At 45.3% G+C, this 16,761-nt stretch overlaps 1 long non-coding RNA gene across 1 annotated transcript; it reads left to right on the top strand.

Annotated features, from left to right (window-relative positions):
- Positions 1-230: 230 nt before the first annotated feature.
- Positions 231-16,082, top strand: LOC101142411 (uncharacterized). The gene is made up of 3 exons (XR_008667918.2): positions 231-413; positions 9,732-9,862; positions 15,659-16,082. It is a non-coding gene; the product is annotated as an uncharacterized lncRNA (long non-coding RNA).
- Positions 16,083-16,761: the final 679 nt, after the last annotated feature.

Below are 16,761 nucleotides of genomic sequence, written 5' to 3'. Positions count from 1 at the left end.
ACATGAAAGGAAGTTGAAAGAAGAAGTTGTCTCGAAGTGGGCCAGCATCCAGGGCTCCTGAGAAGCCACTTTTTCACTGGACTCTGATCAATGGGGCCTTGGCCCGCCTGACTGGGTGGTTCCTCCTCTGCCAAGAGAGAAGTATGTTTCCCCCATTCCGGAACTCAACGCTTTCTTAGGAGATGAACAGAATTCACCTTATTGTTCTAAAAACAGAGTCCCAGGCAACAGGGACAGAGAGACTGGCCCAGCAGGGGCTCTCTGGGCCAACTGAGCAAGGTGACAGGGCCCAGGAAAGGAGCTGTTGCCTGCACAAGGACAGATGGAGTCAAGGAATCAGTGTTCGTGGGATCCTGGCTGTCCCCACAGTGTCGTGGCTGAACCTTACAAGAACAGAAGCAAGTGAAGCACAGGTAGCCAGCCACCTCATGGGGGAAGTATTGATAACGAAGGGACTCAAAGCAGCATAGACATGGGATGCTGAGGGGCCAAGTGAGCAGAGCAGAGAGTGAGTGCTGCAAGTCCTCGGAGGGGTCAACCGGGACCCAAGCATCCAAAAAAGGCAGGGACCATGCAAAGGGGTCCGAAAAATGAGACCTTCAGTGGAAAGCACTGAGAAGACCATTATTCATGTGAGGTTTGGGATAAATTCATTCCCATGAACTCCCCTTTGAAAGGCTTGTTCCTCTAAGCATGGATTTCAAACCAGTAGCGTCACCATCACCTGGAAGCCCTTTATTTTATTTTATTATATGTTTTGAGACAGAGTTTTGCTCTTGTCGCCCAGGCTAGAGTGCAATGGCGCAATGTCAGCTCACTGCAACCTCTGCCTGTCGGGTTCAAGTGATCATCCTGCCTAGCCTCTCGAGTAGCTGGGATTACAGACATGCACCACCATCCCCAGCTAATTTTTTTTGTATTTTAGTAGAGACAGGGTTTCACCATGTTGCCCAGGCTAGTCTGGAACTCCTGACCTCAGGTGATCCGCCCGCCTTGGCCTCCCAAAGCGCTGGGATTACAGGCGTGAGCCACCGTGCCCAGCCTGGAAGCCCTTTAGAAATGCAGACTCAGTAGAACTGTGGTCACTAGAGGGGTGGGGAGGGCAGGGGTTGGGGAGGGAGAGGTTGGCTAACAAATACAAAGTTACAGCTACATAGGAACTAGCAGGAATAAATCCTAGTGTTCTATAGCAGTGTAGGGTGATGACCATTAATAAGAATGTATTGTATATTTTCAAATAGCTACAAGAGAGGATTTGGAATGTTCCCAACACAAAGACATGATAAATGTTTGAGGTGATGGATATGCAGATTACCCTGATTTGATCATGACACATTGTATGCAGGTATCAAAATATCACATGGGCCCCATAAACATGTACAATTATTAGGTTGTCAATTTAAAAATACAACTTTTTTTTTTTGAGACAGAGTCTCGCTTTGTCACCCAGGCTAGAATGCAGTGGCCCAGGCTCATTGCAGCCTCCACTTCCTGGGTTCAAGCAATTCTTGTGCTTCAGCCTCCCAGGTAGCTGGGACTACAGGCATGCACCACCGCACCCAGCTAATTTTTGTATTTCTCATAGAGACAGGGTTTCACCACATTGGCCAGGTGGTCTCAAACTCCTGGCTTCAAGTGATCTGCCCACCTCAGCCTCCCAAAGTTCTGGGATTACAGGCGTGAGCCACAGCACCCAGCCAAAAAATAAAACTTGTTAAAAAGGAATGTAGACTCACAGGCCCCATCCCGATCCATGACTCGAAATCTGCATTTTGACAAAATCCCCTGAGTAAAGTTCAAGTATGAGGAGTGCTGCTCTAAATGCCATGGTCAAGAAGCCGCACACAAAAGCCAGGCCTGACCCAATTACCTGGTGTCTGGTAGTCCCAACATGTGTCCACTTTGCTACTGCAAGAAACACAGCCAGGTGTGATGGTTCACGCCTGTAATCCCAGTGCTTTGGGAGGCCTGAGGTGGAAGGATTGCTTGAGGCCAGGAGATCAAGGCCAGTGTAGACAACATCCCAAGACCCGATCGCTATTAAAAAAAAAAAATTGCCAGGTGCAGTGACGCATGCCTGAAGTCCCAGCTACTCCAGAGCCTGAGGTGGGTTGATCGCTTGAGCCCAGGAGGTTGAGGCTGCAGTGAGCTGTGATTGTACCACTGCACTCCAGCCTGGGAGACAGAGTGAGACCCTGTCTCAAAAAAAAGAATAGAGTATGTTTTTTATATGTATATATAAAAAACACTGTATATATAATATTCTGCTTTTTTTGCTAACCATTATGTTTTAAGCTTTTTTTCCATACAGCCTCAGCATTTTGATGACTGCATGATATTCTTAGGCTATTTCTAATTTTTCTCTATTTTAAATATATATTATGATTTTTTTAAAAAATCATTGTGGCTGGGTGCGGTGGCTCACACCTGTAATCCCCAACACTTTGGGAGGCTGAGGCGGAAGGATCACCTGAGGTCGGGAGTTCAAGACCAGCCTGACCAACATGGAGAAACCCCATCTCTACTAAAAATACAAAAAATAGCCGGGTGTGGTGGCGCATGCCTATAATCCCAGCTATTCGGGAGGCTGAGGCAAGAGAATCCCTTGAACCCGGGAGGTGGAGTTTGCGGTGAACGGAGATCATGCCATTGCATTCCAGCCTGGGCAACAAGAGTGAAACTCCATTTAAAAAAAAAAGTATATAAAAAAATATATATATATATATAGTGTAGAGCCCAGGCGCAGTGGCTCACGCCTGTAATCCCAGCACTTTGGGAGGGCGAGGCAGGAGAATTGCTGAAGGTCAGGAGTTCAACACCAGCCTGGCCAACATGGTGAAACCTTGTCTCTACTAAAAGTACAAAAAATTAGCCTGGTGTGGTGGCAAGCACCTGTAATCCCAGCTACTCAGGAGGCTGAGGCAGGAGAATCGCTTAAACCCAGGAGGCAGAGGTTACAGTGAGCCGAGATTGCACCACTGCACTCCAGCCTGGGTGACGGAGCAAGACTCCATCTCAAAAAAAAAAGAAAAAAAAATTGTGTATGAGTTTGCTAATTAGTTGGATTTAGAGGTCCTATCTCTAAAAAACTAAAATAAAATAATAAATGCTCCTGGGTCTCCTTTCCCCCCCAGGAGACCAGGGTTCCCCATGCCTTCGCTGCCTCAATTCCCTGCATGGCCCCGAACCAGGGCTGGGACGCCTTGGGGCATGGGGCGTGGCAGGACAGCAGGACATTATTGGGCCTGAGCACTTGGGCATGGGCCTGGCCGCAGCTGAAAGGTCCTGGGTGGCTCTGCAACGCTTCGCAGCCCGTGCGCTGGAGGGCTCGGGTCACAGGAAGGGGCGAACACCTTGCTCCTGGGGTGTCCCATGTGCAGGTCTTTGTTCCCAGCCAGTGGTTGGAACGTCAGCACCCCACGCTGAGGAATTCCGTTCGTGACTGAGGCCTCGTGTAATGACCGCTGGCCGCCTTCATTCCAGCAGGCATTCCTTGCCCGCTTGATTCCCCCGCTCCAGACACCCTAACTGTGGGAGGGGCAGCCTCAGAAAGTGATAATTAAAAGCTAATGTTTCCCCTGGTGACTCTGGGCCTCGGGATGTCCCTACAGTGACCCCACCTCCCAAATCCTCATACTGAACCATCACCTCGTCCCCACCTGGGCTCCCCTGGGCTTCATTAAATGCTCCTGTGGCGTTAATCCAATCGCCCTCTCCATTCTGAAAGTGTAGGAAAGAATGTGGAAAAGAACCAAGGGCCCCGGGTTCACATTCCAGCTCCTCTGCTTCTGTGTGACCATGACAATGCACTTCCCATATCCATGCCTTGGTTTCCTCCATATAGAATCAAGGGATTGGATAAAATGGATGATCTCTGAGGTCCTTTGCAGCCGTGACTCTCTGTGACTTTATTTCAGAGAATTATCATTGGGCCTAAATGAAATGAGATCATGGATGTTATAAAACATTGAAAACGTTTAAAACTACACACATATATGACACACATAGGAATAAGGAGTCTCCTTTTCTTTTTTTGGTTTTATTTATTTTTTTGAGACAGAGTCATGCTCTGTCACCCAGGCTGGAGTGCAGTGGTGCAATCACCGCTCACTGCAGCCTCAACCTCCTGAGCTCAAGAGATCCTCCCACTTCAGCCTCCCAAGTAGCTGAGACTACAGGCATGTGCTACCACACCTGGCTAACTTTTTGGATTTTTTTGTAGAAACTGGGTTTTCCCATGTTGCCCAGGCTGGTCTCAAACTCCTGGCCTCAAGCAGTCCTCCTGCCTTGGCCTCCCAAAGTGCTGGGATGACAGGCATGAGCCACCGCACCTGGCCAAGAATCTTCTTTTCTCTAATCCCCCAGCAATATGTGTCCTTCTAGTGTTGTTTTGTTTCATGGTCTGTTTTCCCTGCCAGATTGGGAGCAACATGAGGGCAAAATGGAGGTGTTTTTGTTTTTTGTTTTTTTTTTGAGACGGCATCTCGCTGTCACCCAGGCTAAAGATCTTGGTTCTCTGCAACCTCCGCCTCCCGGGTTCAAGTGATTCTCCTGCCTCAGCCTCTTGAGTAGCTGGGATTACAGGTGTGCACCACCATGCCCGGTTAATTTTTGTATTTTTAGTAGAGACAGGGTTCCACGATGTTGGCCAGGCTGGTCTCAAACTCCTGACCTCAGGTGATCTGCCTGCCTTGGCCTCCCAAAGTCCTGGGATTATAGGCATGAGCCACTGTGCCCAGCCTCTATTTTTTAAATCCCCTCTCAATAACTAACACCCACAAAGCTGCTCAGTAATGTTGACTTGGGGACAGACTGATAACCCCCCTGGCTGCTCATTCATTTAAATGGACTTGTAAGAAGCTTAACAGAAAAGTAGTTACCTTTGTTTCTTAGGAGGGGAAGGGGAAGAACCTCTTTTAAATATATCTTACTTCTTTCAGGGAAAAAAAGTAGTTTGGCCCCTCAAAATTAGTTGGATTTGGAAATTCAAATGAAATTTTTAATACTGCCTTGCAAATAAACACATATCAACATGCCCAAGACTTAATTCCATTCCCCGGGCTCTTCTTAAGTATACTGTGTGCTGAATGCCAAGCCTCCACTCAATAGTAAGAGAACACAGAAGAGATACTATAAAGTACTAAAATTTTTAAAGCAAACTTGGCAGGACTTAGATATCAAAATAAATATTGTCCCATTCAAAATGTCCCTTTGGAAGGATATACACTCATTCTAATATGTTGCCTTGCTCAAAACTCTTTGGGATGTTTTGAAAGCTATCTTTAAACCATCAGATTTTTAATTGACAATTACAAATCTTTATGTGGTGATTAGCAGGGGAAATGTCTCTCCTGAAGCCAGCCCTGGTGAATAAGCTGGATGATCAGGCTTATTCAGTCAGGTCAAAAATCTAAATAATGTGTGTCTTATAGTGAAGTTCTTAATAAGCACATGAGAATCGTATGTAGCCTTCCAACATGAATACGCTGAAGGTCTTCTTTCTCTGAGTTGCATAGGTTCAGCTGCGTCTGTAAAAATCAGTCTCTTGACAGATCTTCTTCTACCCTGGTCCCACTCTCCACCTCCCCACCCCCATCATCTATTCTCAACACTATAGCCAAAAGATCTTCTTTTAGAAACAGAAGTTGCTCATTGGTTTGAAAGCCCATGGGAGCTCTCATCTCATTTGGAGGAGTGGCCAAAGTCCACAGGGTGGCTTCTAAGACCTAGCTCCCTGCACCCTCTCCAATCTCCTCCCACCCCACCGTCTCCTTCAGCAGCTTTGGCTTCAGCCACATGGCCTCCCTGCCATTCCTCAAACACACTAGGATGCTCCTGTTTAGGGCCATTCTCTAGCTGTCCTCCGTTTGGAAACTTCTCTTCCAGAAATCTTCTTGGCCAGCCCCATCATTTCCTTTATGTTTTTGGTAAATTATCACCTTCTCAATGAGACATACTCTGACTTTCTATTTAATACCTCTATTAATAGTGCCTTCTTTTTCATAATGTCTTCTGCTTAATACTTTCCATTTAATAACTTCCATTTAATAACACACAGACACGCATGGACACACTCACTCCTTAGCCCCAGGACCCTGGCCTTCTTTTCATTTCTTCCCTGGTGCTTATCACCTTCTACCATAATATCTAATTTATCTAATATTATTTATAGTATATCTTTTTGTCTGTATGCTCCTGTGAGAACTAAGCTCAGGAAGGCCAGTATCTTTGTCTGTTTAATCGAATCTCAAAAGCCTAGAACAGGCACATAGCTGGTACTCAATAAAAACATGCTGAATTGAATTGGATTGGATTGCATTGAATCGAATTGGCTTGAATTGCATTGCATTGTGTTGAATAAGTCCCAACTTATATAAAGTATGCTCCCTGCCTTCCAGTTGCTTGTATATCTGATTGAGAGAACTAGTGACATACACATGAAAGTGACTGAGCAGTACACAGCAGTCCAGGACTAAGTGGAACCTGCAGTGATGCTGCAGGAATCCTGGACGGATGAGTGCCGGCTGGAGGAGGAGAAAGAACCTGAGCTGAGCCTCCCATCTAGTCAAGCAAACCCTCTCCTTGTCCCCAGCATAGGCCCTGTTGTTCTGCTCACGCTGGCCCTCTGCCTGAAGTCCCCCACCTTTCCTGCCCACTTACCTGAATGCTATCCACCCAAGTCCCCTTCCTCCTCACCACTTTCCCTGATTACTCCAGCCCTCCTCTGAGCCCCTGTAGCTCCTATATTTTGTTTCAGATCATTTAGCCTTTACATAGAACTGTTCTGTGTGTGTGCATGTCATTTCCCCAGCTAAGAACTACATCTTTTACTTCTCTCTTCTAAATAGGGCCAAGGGCTGGGCACAGTGGCTCATGCCTATAATCCCTGAACTTTGGGAGGCTGAGGTGGGCAGATCACCTGAGGTCAGGAGTTCAAGACCAGTCTGGCCGACATGGTGAAACCCCGTCTCTACTAAAAATACAAAAAAATTAACCAGGTGTGGTGGTGTATGCCTGTAGTCCCAGCTACTCAGGAGGCAGAGGCAGGAGAATCGCTTGAACCTGGGAGACAGAGGTTGCAGTAGCTGAGATTGCACCACTGCAATCCAGCCTGGGTGACAGAACAAGACTCCATCTCAAAAAATAAATAAATAAATAGTGTCAATAAAAAATAAATAAATAGTGCAGAGAAAAGAGGAAGGTGGCTTTCCAGGAGGTAAATCTCAAAAACAAAGATACCATGGTGTGAACTGCCATGATGAGTTTACAAATATGACACCAGTACTTCTCAGCCCAAGCTGAGGCTTGTATCACCTGAAGAGCTTTTCCCAAATATCTCTGGCTGGGCACAGTGGCTTAACCTTGTAATCCCAGTACTTTGAGAGGCCGAGGCGGTGGATTGCTTGACCCCAGGAATTCAAGACCGGCCTGGGCAACATGGCGAAATCCTACCTCTACTAAAAATACAAAAATTAGCCAGGCATGGTGGCACGTGCCTGTAGTCCCAGCTACTCGGGAGGCTAAGGTGGGGGGATCAATTGAGCCTGGGAGGTAGAGGCTGCAGTGAGCTGTGATTGCGCCACTGCACTCCAGCCTGGGTAATAAAGCAAGACCCTGTCTCAAAAAAAAATCCCTGGCCGGGCACAATGGCTCATGACTGCAATCCCAGCACTTTGGGAGGCAGAGGGAGGACCACTTGAGCCCAGGAGTTCAAGACCAGCCTGGGCAACAAAGCAAGACCCTATCTCTACAAAAAAATTACAAATTAGCCAAGTGTGGTGGTGCATGTCTGTAGTCCCGGCTACTCAAGAGGCTGAGGTGGGAGGACTGTTTGAGCCCAAGAAATCAAGGCTGCAGTGAGCTATAATGAGACCACTGCACTCCAGCCTTAGCGGCAGAATGAGACCCCGACTCAAAAAAAAAAAAAAAAAAAATCTCCTTGTGGGGGCCTTACCCCAGACCAATGTTATCAGAATATCAGGGAATGTGGCCCAGACATCACCAAATGATTCTAATGTGTAGCTGGAATTAAGAACAACCATTGTATCAGAGAAAACATAAGGAGGCCAGGTGTGGTGGCTCATGCCTGTAATCCCAGCACTTTGGGAGGCCCAGGCGGGTGGATCACTTGAGGCCAGGAGTTCGAGACCAACATGGGTAACATACCAAAACCCCGTCTCTACTAAAAAATACAAAAATTAGCCAGGCATGGTGTCCCATAGCTGTAGTCCCAGCTACTCGGGAGGCTGAGGGACAAGAATCACTTGAACCTGGGAGGCAAAGGTTGCAGTGAGCTGAGACTGTGCCACTGCACTCCAGCCTGGGTGGCAGAGCAAGACCCCCAGCCTGGGTGACAGAGCAAGACCCCATCTCAAAAAAAAACAAAAGAATAAAGGGGTATATGAAAAATTGGGAAGCCGGCCTAAAATGCTGTAGTTGTGACTATCCCTCCTTTCCATTTTGTTCCTATGAGTTTGTCATGGGAATTTGTCTTTGTCAGGATAGCCTGGATGGATCAACTGTGGACAGATGTGACCATCTTCTGCCTAATGCTATAACGAGTAGCAAGAGGTCAGAGAAGCTATGGAGAGAGCAGACGGCACCAACAAATGTGGCCAAGACCAGGGGTCATCTGCACCCACGGAATGCAGAAATGTTTGGGAAAACTAGAGGACTAGTTTAGACCAATTGACAATTTTTGTTGCAATTTCTCTCCTTCCTTGGTTGTTAGCACTCAGGTTACTCTCTCAGGCCTGCCCAGCAGAAGAGCTAAGAAGTGTATAAATTATCTTGACGTTACTCTTTCAGGAATTCCTGGCTAATTCCTTACACTCCTCCTCCCTCTACATCCTGGGAAACTGAGCAGAAGTTGAATCTTCTCTCTTAAATGTAACCTGGCTCACGTGCACTGAAGAGCATGCAAGAAACTTGAGTGACAGAATTAGCTGGGCGTGGTGGTGGGTGCCTGTAGTCCCAGCTACTCGGGAGGCTGAAGCAGGACAATCACTTGAACCCAGGAGGCAGTGAGCCAAGATCGCGCTGCTGCACTCCAGCCTGGGCGACAGAGCGAGACTCCATCTCAAAAAAAAAGAAACTTGAGTGACAGAAGTCCTCATCCTAGCCTGGTCTGCAGATGTCCTCTGCTCCATCTCTCTTCTCCTCCCTCCTTTATGAAAAACTTACAGAGACAGACTAAGAAACTAAGTAGCACTTCCCATTGGTTGATTTCAGAGGCACCTGTGCAGACCAGGCCTCTCCTTGCACCGCCCTGACTGCACTCTCACACATGAAATATCAATATCACTATTAAAATACAAACATCACTCGTCCCCCACTGCCACAGCTAGAGATGGGGCTGAAAAGCCAAGCCCCTCTGAGAAACGAAACGGGGCTTGAATTCAGAGTGAGATGGAAAAAATTGAGATGAAAACTTTTCCTGCCAGCAGGATCTGCTTATTTGGGAATGGTGGGAAGGGAAGGGAAGGGAAGGGAGGGTGGGAAGGGCAAGGAAAAGGAACATAAAGGAAAATATGTTGGCACCTAGTAGCTGAAGGAGGGAGAGAAGGGTGTGCCAGGGAACGAGGGGGCGGGTGTGGAAAGACGAGGCCTGGGTGCTGATGACAGCCTTCCCTGACTCCACCAGCTTGCCAAGACCCAGCCCTAGATCCCAGAGGGGTCACAGCTGAGGCCCCCCTCCAGAAGCCACTACCTTTCATTTTCTTGCTCCCCAGTCTCTGTGCCCAGAATCACTGTCTGCCAGGCTCTGGCCAACCTGTAGCCTCTCTGTGCTGAAAACGACCCGCTAAAAAAGCCAAGAGGGAAGGACCCAGCACACAGCCGTGAACCACATATACACGAAGAGGTAACTCTAAACTCCAGAGCTGGGCCTAGGAGGAGGGGAAGGGTGGAGGGGGGATGAGGTTTTTCCACTTCCATTCGCAACTGTCAGGCGGGTGATTAATGACCAACAGGTTTGGAATCGCCTCTATTGCCAGATCAGTATTGTTGCCCCTGACAGCTAATGAGGTTGGACAGGCTTCTCCACACTGAGCTTTACGGCCCGCTCCCTCCCCTGCAGAGCTCACAAGCCGTGCCAGCTTTTGTGCACCGGAATGTTCAAGCCCCACCCCCCTTCATTCCTCCAACACCACCTCCCCCCAACTCCCTGAACCACCATCTCACCCCAGAATCTTGCCCATCCACCAAGGAAGCTGGGTAGTGAGGCTTCAAGCCCCAGCCTGCTCACAGATACCCATCTGTTACACCCACAGCCCCAAAAGCCCCTTTCCCATTCCCACTGGAGCTTGAGCAATGGGGCTGGAAGGAAGGAAAAAGAACCAAAGCGAACACTTCGGCCCTTGGGTTTAAGATGACAGAAGGATCTCTGAACACTTGCTTTGGACGGTCTGGCCAGCAAGTTTAACAAGGCCATTCCACAGGCAGCTGTAAAATTCAAGAAGTATTTTATACACTCACGGCTTCAATCTGGCAGATGTGCTAAGGGGGTGAGGATGGAAGAGTGAGAGAACTTGGGAAAGGTGATTTAATAACAGTTAATAATGATTTTTAACCAACCACCTTACGCCTAGATACACAAAGCCAGGTGTCAGTGCAGAAATCAACCTGGTCCTAGGTCTAAGGGTAAGGAAATACTGGCTTTGTTTTCTGCTCTCTTACAAATAATATTTACCTTTGTGCTAGTTCACATCTTGATACGGTTAAGCACATGTTTCCCTGTGGTTTAATATTTGAAGGAGTTGGAGCAACATAATAAGCAAACAGCATAAAAAGCCCAGAAAGACCCCCTCAGCTTAAAAATCTATTACTTTTCAGTGTGATATAAATGTATTTTGCTTCTGCTCAGAGCAATTTCCTAGTTTACTCTTATTAAACCAGAAGACGGCTTAGCAGAGTTCTTGATTTATGAAACACATACTAGATTCATTAAAACCTTAAAAGATTTAATACATTTTATCAGGACATTAAATCTGTGCAGGCTTTTTAAATCAAATACCTTCCATATTTCATCCCCCACACCCTGCAAACTTACTTAAGAACACTAAAATGTGGACTGACAAACATTATGGGTGTTTCAGGCCTGATTTCTAAGTGGCAGTAAAGTCCTCCCCTCCAGGATTTATAGCCTGGCTTCTCCCCAAGTCTGGTCTTCCAAAGAACAACTGACTCTCCTCTTTAGAATTTGGTTCGGTAGGATGAGCTGAGATCTACATTTCACACACACACGCATTTCTTCTTCTCCCATTGCATAGCCAACGTTCCTATTATCATGGGTTCTCTAGGACCCCACCCTTCAACACCACTCGCCCATCTTCTATCTTCTTCCAGAACTCCTACTGGCCTCTGCTTCCATGCAGACACACTCCTAACATCTCCTTCTCTCCCTCCCTACTCCCCTGACTCTTAACCCATACAGAACTGCACCCATGGAACACCTGCCATGCTTTGGGAAGCAAAGCAAAGCCCTGTTATTCTTAATCCCCTCATTTTTAAGTCTATCCACACCACAGTTGTTCTCAGCTGGGGGCAAATTTGTCTCACGCACACACAACTGGGGACATTTGGCAATGCCTGAAGACATATTTGGTTGTCACAACGAGGTGGGGGTGTTGCTACCAGCATCTAGGGATAGAGGCCAGAGAATCTGCTAAACATCCTACAATGCACAAGCCAGCCCCTCTACCCCACATCGTGGAAAAAAGAGAGAAAAAGAAAGAATGAAAGAAAAGAAGGAAGGGGCAGGCATGGTGGCTCACACCTGTGATCCCAGCACTTTGGAAGGCCAAGGCAGGATTGCTCGAGGCCAGGAGTTTGACACCTGCCCTGGATAACACAGTGAGACCTCATCTCTACAGAAATAAAGCCGGGCATGGTGGCGTGCACCTGTAATCCTAGCTACCCAGGAGGCCGAGACAAGATGATCACTTGAGCCCAGGAATTCAAGGCTGCAGTGAGCTATGATTGTGCCACTGCACTCCAGCCTGAGTGAGACAGTGAGACCCTGGATCTCAACTAAGTAAATAAAATAAAAGAGAGAGGAGGAAGGAAGAAAGCGAGGGAGGGAGGGAGCAAGAGAGAGGGAGGGAGGAAGGAAGGAAGGGAGGAAGGGAGGGAGGGAGGGACGGAGGGAGGGAGACTGTGAGTGTCTAGAACCTTACCAGGCACAAGTGGTCTCCTCCACTCTCCTTCATTGCTTTCACATTTAGGATTGTGGCTCATAGATAATAGTTGTTTCAATAAATGTTTACAGAGTCAAACTAAATCTCTGTCCTAACACACTGACATTTTCCAAAATCACAAATGTAAGGGAAAAAAAATTGGATTTACAATCAGTTGATCTGCCTGTGACCTTGAGGAATGGCTGAAGCCCTCTCTCCTGTGTGTCCTTATCTGTGAAGTGGAGTTGTGGTGCCATTACCCTCATGGACTATTATGAGCATTCAATGAGCTGGTGTAACTGACAGTGCTTTTACATTCTAAAAGGTCATGGGATGTTTATTATTTTTGTTGACAAACACTTATTGAGTGTTTATTGTATGCCAGGAATTATGTTAGACCCTCGGGGGGTGGGACAGGTACAAAGATGAATAGACAAGCTCCTGCCCTCGCAGATCTTAGCCTTGTAAGAAGCACAGACAAAAACTAGAATGTTTCAGTGTATTACAATGAGTGTCGTATGACAAGAATGCACAGGATATTGTGGACACAGAGAAGAAACACCTAGAAGGGTCTTGAAAGATGAATAAGGCCGGGCACGGTGGCTCACGTCTGTAATCCCAGCACTTTGGGAGGCCTAGGTGGCTGGATCACTTGAGGTCAAGAATTCGAGACCAGCCTGGCCAATATGGTGTAAACCCCGTCTCTACTAAAAATACAAAAATTAGGCAGGCATGGTGGCACATGCCTGTAATCCCAGCTACTCAGGGTGCTGAGGCAGGAAAATCACTTGAACCCAGGAGGCGGAGGTTGCAGTGAGCTGAGATGGCACCACTACACTCCAGCCTGGCCTGGGCGACAGAGTTAAAAAAAAAAAAAAAAAGAAAAAGGAAAAGAAAAAGAAAAAAAGAAAGACAGATGAATAAGAGCTGGTCTAGCAAAACAAAAAAAACTGCAGAATAAGATCATAAAAACTGCAGTTATAGGTAGGGGATCACATCATTAAAAATCTTATATGAAAAGTTAAGAGGATTTGAACTTTTTTCAGTAGGAAACCTATTATGATGTTTTTAAGCAGAAAAGGGATCCATCAAAGAACACATGGGGGTAAACTGTGGACAACACACTGATTTAAGGGTAAATGGAAGGTGGGGGTGAGGAGATAGCTAACATTAGATTATTACAATAATCCAGGTGATAAAGCCCTGAATTGCCTGGAGAGGAAAGCACAGGGTCAAGGAATAACTACGATGGATGGGGAAGATTAAAGACAGTGGCTGAGTGTCTACCCTGGATGGTTGAGTGAATGGTGGCGTCTTTAGTGGGAGGAGGATGTTTGAAGGGAACTATGAGTTCCGTTTTAGAGATTATCTCTTTCTCCCTGTCCAAAATCCAAAGAAATGGTATTCTAGTGTGTAGCTTGTGGTTATCAATATGTATTTAGGAGCATCACCAGCGACCACATAATTAGAATATGGAAAACACAAGAGGCCTTCCAGAAAGAGACAATAGAGAAAAGAAGAGCAGTAGGGGCCAGGCGCGGTGGCTCACCCCTGTAATCCCAGCACTTTGGGAGGTCGAGGCAGGTGGATCACTTGAGGTCAGGCATTCAAGACCAGCCTGGCCAACATGGCGAAATCTCTTCTCTACTGAAAATATAAAAATTAGCCGGTCACGGTGGTGGGCACCTGTAATCCCAGCTACTCGGGAGACCGAGGCAGGAGAATCACTTGAACCCAGGAGGCAGAGGTTGCAGTGAGCCAAGATTGCGTCATTGCACTCCAGCCTGGGCGACGAGTGAAATTCCGTCACAAAAAAAAAAAGAAAAGAAAAGAAAGAAGAGCAGTAGGTCAAGGACACAAGGACAGAGTTCTGAGAAATAGTTGAGTATGAGCTCAACTAGAGATTAAAAATAGGAACATTCAGACAAGTAGACAGAAACCCAGGAGGGAGGGAGTGATTCACAGAGGCCAAGGGAGGAAGAGTCTAAGAATTCAGGGGACAAATCAACAGCACCACATGCATCAGAGAAAGCGACTGAAGGGTTAAGAACAAGGAAATGGAAAGTGAGGAAGTAACGACATCAAGTGTAGGCTATTTTTTCAAGAAACTTTGCTCAAAGGGAAGGAGACAAATCAGGTAAGAACTAGAGGCTTACATAGGATCAACGGAGAGGCTTAGAGGGAAGGGCGTGGAGAAATTGCACAAGATTATAGGCTGTGGCTAAAGAACTGGTAGAAAGAGGAGATAATTAAAGGCTCTAGGTCCCTGAGGAAAGAGGAGGGATACGATTAAGAAACCAGGTGAAAAAAGATTGGCCTAGAATAAACATGGGTTACCTTATCCTCTGAGACTCACATCACCGTATACAAGGTATCTCTTATGTACAGCAAAAAAGAAGTCTATCAATGATGTAGAGAGATGTGTAAATAAATACATGTAGATAAAATTTCATACAATCTTTTAAAAAAAATTCCTGTTACTATGAGTTCAGAGTTGGAGGGTTAGAGATGTCAAAGGAAAGGTCATCCCAGGCAAATCAGGCCAAGCCAAAATGCAACTGCCAGGCTTACTGGAACAAAATCTCAAGGTCACAGGCTACTCTTCTCATCACCCCTCAAATGCAGTAGGAACCTTAGCCAAGCCCCCTTTCTGAAGACTTTTTCTCCTTGGACTTCTCTACAAGTAAAATAAATGGGTTGGATTAAAATCATAGGCAATAACCTATCTGTCCATCAACAGGTGAGTGGATAAACAAATTGTTGTATAGCTACACAATGAAACACTACACAGCAATAAAAAGGAATGAACTCTTGATAGACTCAACAACATGGATGAATCTCAAAATAATTATTCTGGGTTTTCAAAAAAGCCAGACCCTCCCCCACAAAAAAGGGTACATACTATACAATTCCATGCATATAAAATTCTACAAAATGCACACTAATCTAGAGTGGCAAAAGAAGATCAGTGGTCTTTTGAGAATCGAAAAGGGGGTGTACCAAAGAGGGGTAAGAGGGAGAGATTACAAAGAGGCATGGGGAAATTTGGGGCCATGATGCATGTGTTCATTACACTGATTGTGGTAATGGCTTCACAGGTATTTGCAAGTCAAAATGTAAATTGTAGACTTTATGAACAGTTTATTACATGTCAATTATATCTCAATAAAGCTGTAAAAATGTGTAATCATAAAAGGACCTTTAGGTGCCTTCTAGCTGACATTCAACTCAATTTTTTTCCTGATGGCTCTTTGATCCCTTTACCCAATTGCCTTGTAGAAACATCATTAGCCCCAAGCAAATATGCTTTTGTTCTTGGAAGGCACCAATCCTGGTTTTTGCAACTGAAAAAAAAAGAAAAGAGGAAAAATTTCTGAGCCCCCTTAATAACTAAGGATACAGTTCACTCCTCTTCCCATAAGCTCACCAAAATCTTACTGGAATCAAATGTTCTAAAAGATTATTTCTATTCCCTGTTTTAGGGCCTAAAGTAAAAAAGATAAACTTTAAATCAAACGGAAACCTTTTCCAGCAACTTCCACTCTTGTGATACTGAACTGAACTGAAGCAGAAGATTTTAAGAGTTGCCTGAATCCTTTGGATTAACCTGTTTATTGACTTAAAAACTCTAATTGTGAAATTGACTTAAAAATTCCTAATTGTGAAAGAAGGGGTCTCTTCTTTGGCATGGCACTCTCACTAACAATTTTCTTGGTAAGAGGACCCAACAAACAGCAATAGAAATAGAAAACTATGGATTGCTAGGTGAGAGTATTTTTTAACCTGCTTCAATCTACAACTGCAAAATGAACTGGCCCAATTTAATTAGAAAAATTTCACAGTTTCTGACCACTGATCTACATTACTGAAAGGTTACATGTGAAATAAATGTGGGGTGTGTGTGTGTGTTTGTGTCTGAAATTGAATCATTTTCTAACTCATTCACTATAAAAAAGAAATAGACGGGATCATTTGAACTCTGCCTTTGCAATTTATCATCTTCGTGATCTTAGACAATCTCTTAATTTCTCTAAGCTTCAACTTTCTCCTCTAAAATGGAGTTGAACTCAAAGGGCTGACCTAAAGATTACATAAAATGAGAAAATGTAAGGTACTGGGGCTGATACATAGACAGTATTCAATAAAGCTTTATGAAATCTGTATTGTAAATATCCATTGAGGTATAATTTCAGAAGCCTTTATCTCTTCTTCTGATAAGCCTTCATTTGGTTATTATTTAATACCATACAACTTAAAGTTTATCATTCTCTCGCCCTGTGTCACATTAATAATCTGCAATGATAACCCACAAACATGCAAGAATACATTAAGGGAATTTGCTATTTAAAACAGCAACAGCTAACACTTGGTGAACACTTAAAATGTACCAAATGTTGTATATGCTTTTCACAACAGTCCTATAAGTTTCATACCATTATGACTTTAATTTTATAGATGAAGAAACTGAGGCAGGGATAGATCATTTTTCCAATGTTACAGAATAAGAGGCAGGCTCCAGGATTTAAACAAGGCAGCCTGACTGTGAAGTATCTGAGCTAAATCACTACTCTATACTGCGAGGTTT

The sequence above is a fragment of the Gorilla gorilla genome, chromosome 7 (genome assembly GCF_029281585.2).
Source record: "Gorilla gorilla gorilla isolate KB3781 chromosome 7, NHGRI_mGorGor1-v2.1_pri, whole genome shotgun sequence".
Lineage (NCBI taxonomy): Eukaryota > Metazoa > Chordata > Mammalia > Primates > Hominidae > Gorilla > Gorilla gorilla.
Note: the sequence above shows the minus strand (reverse complement) of the source record. Positions and strands in the feature narration are given on the sequence as shown.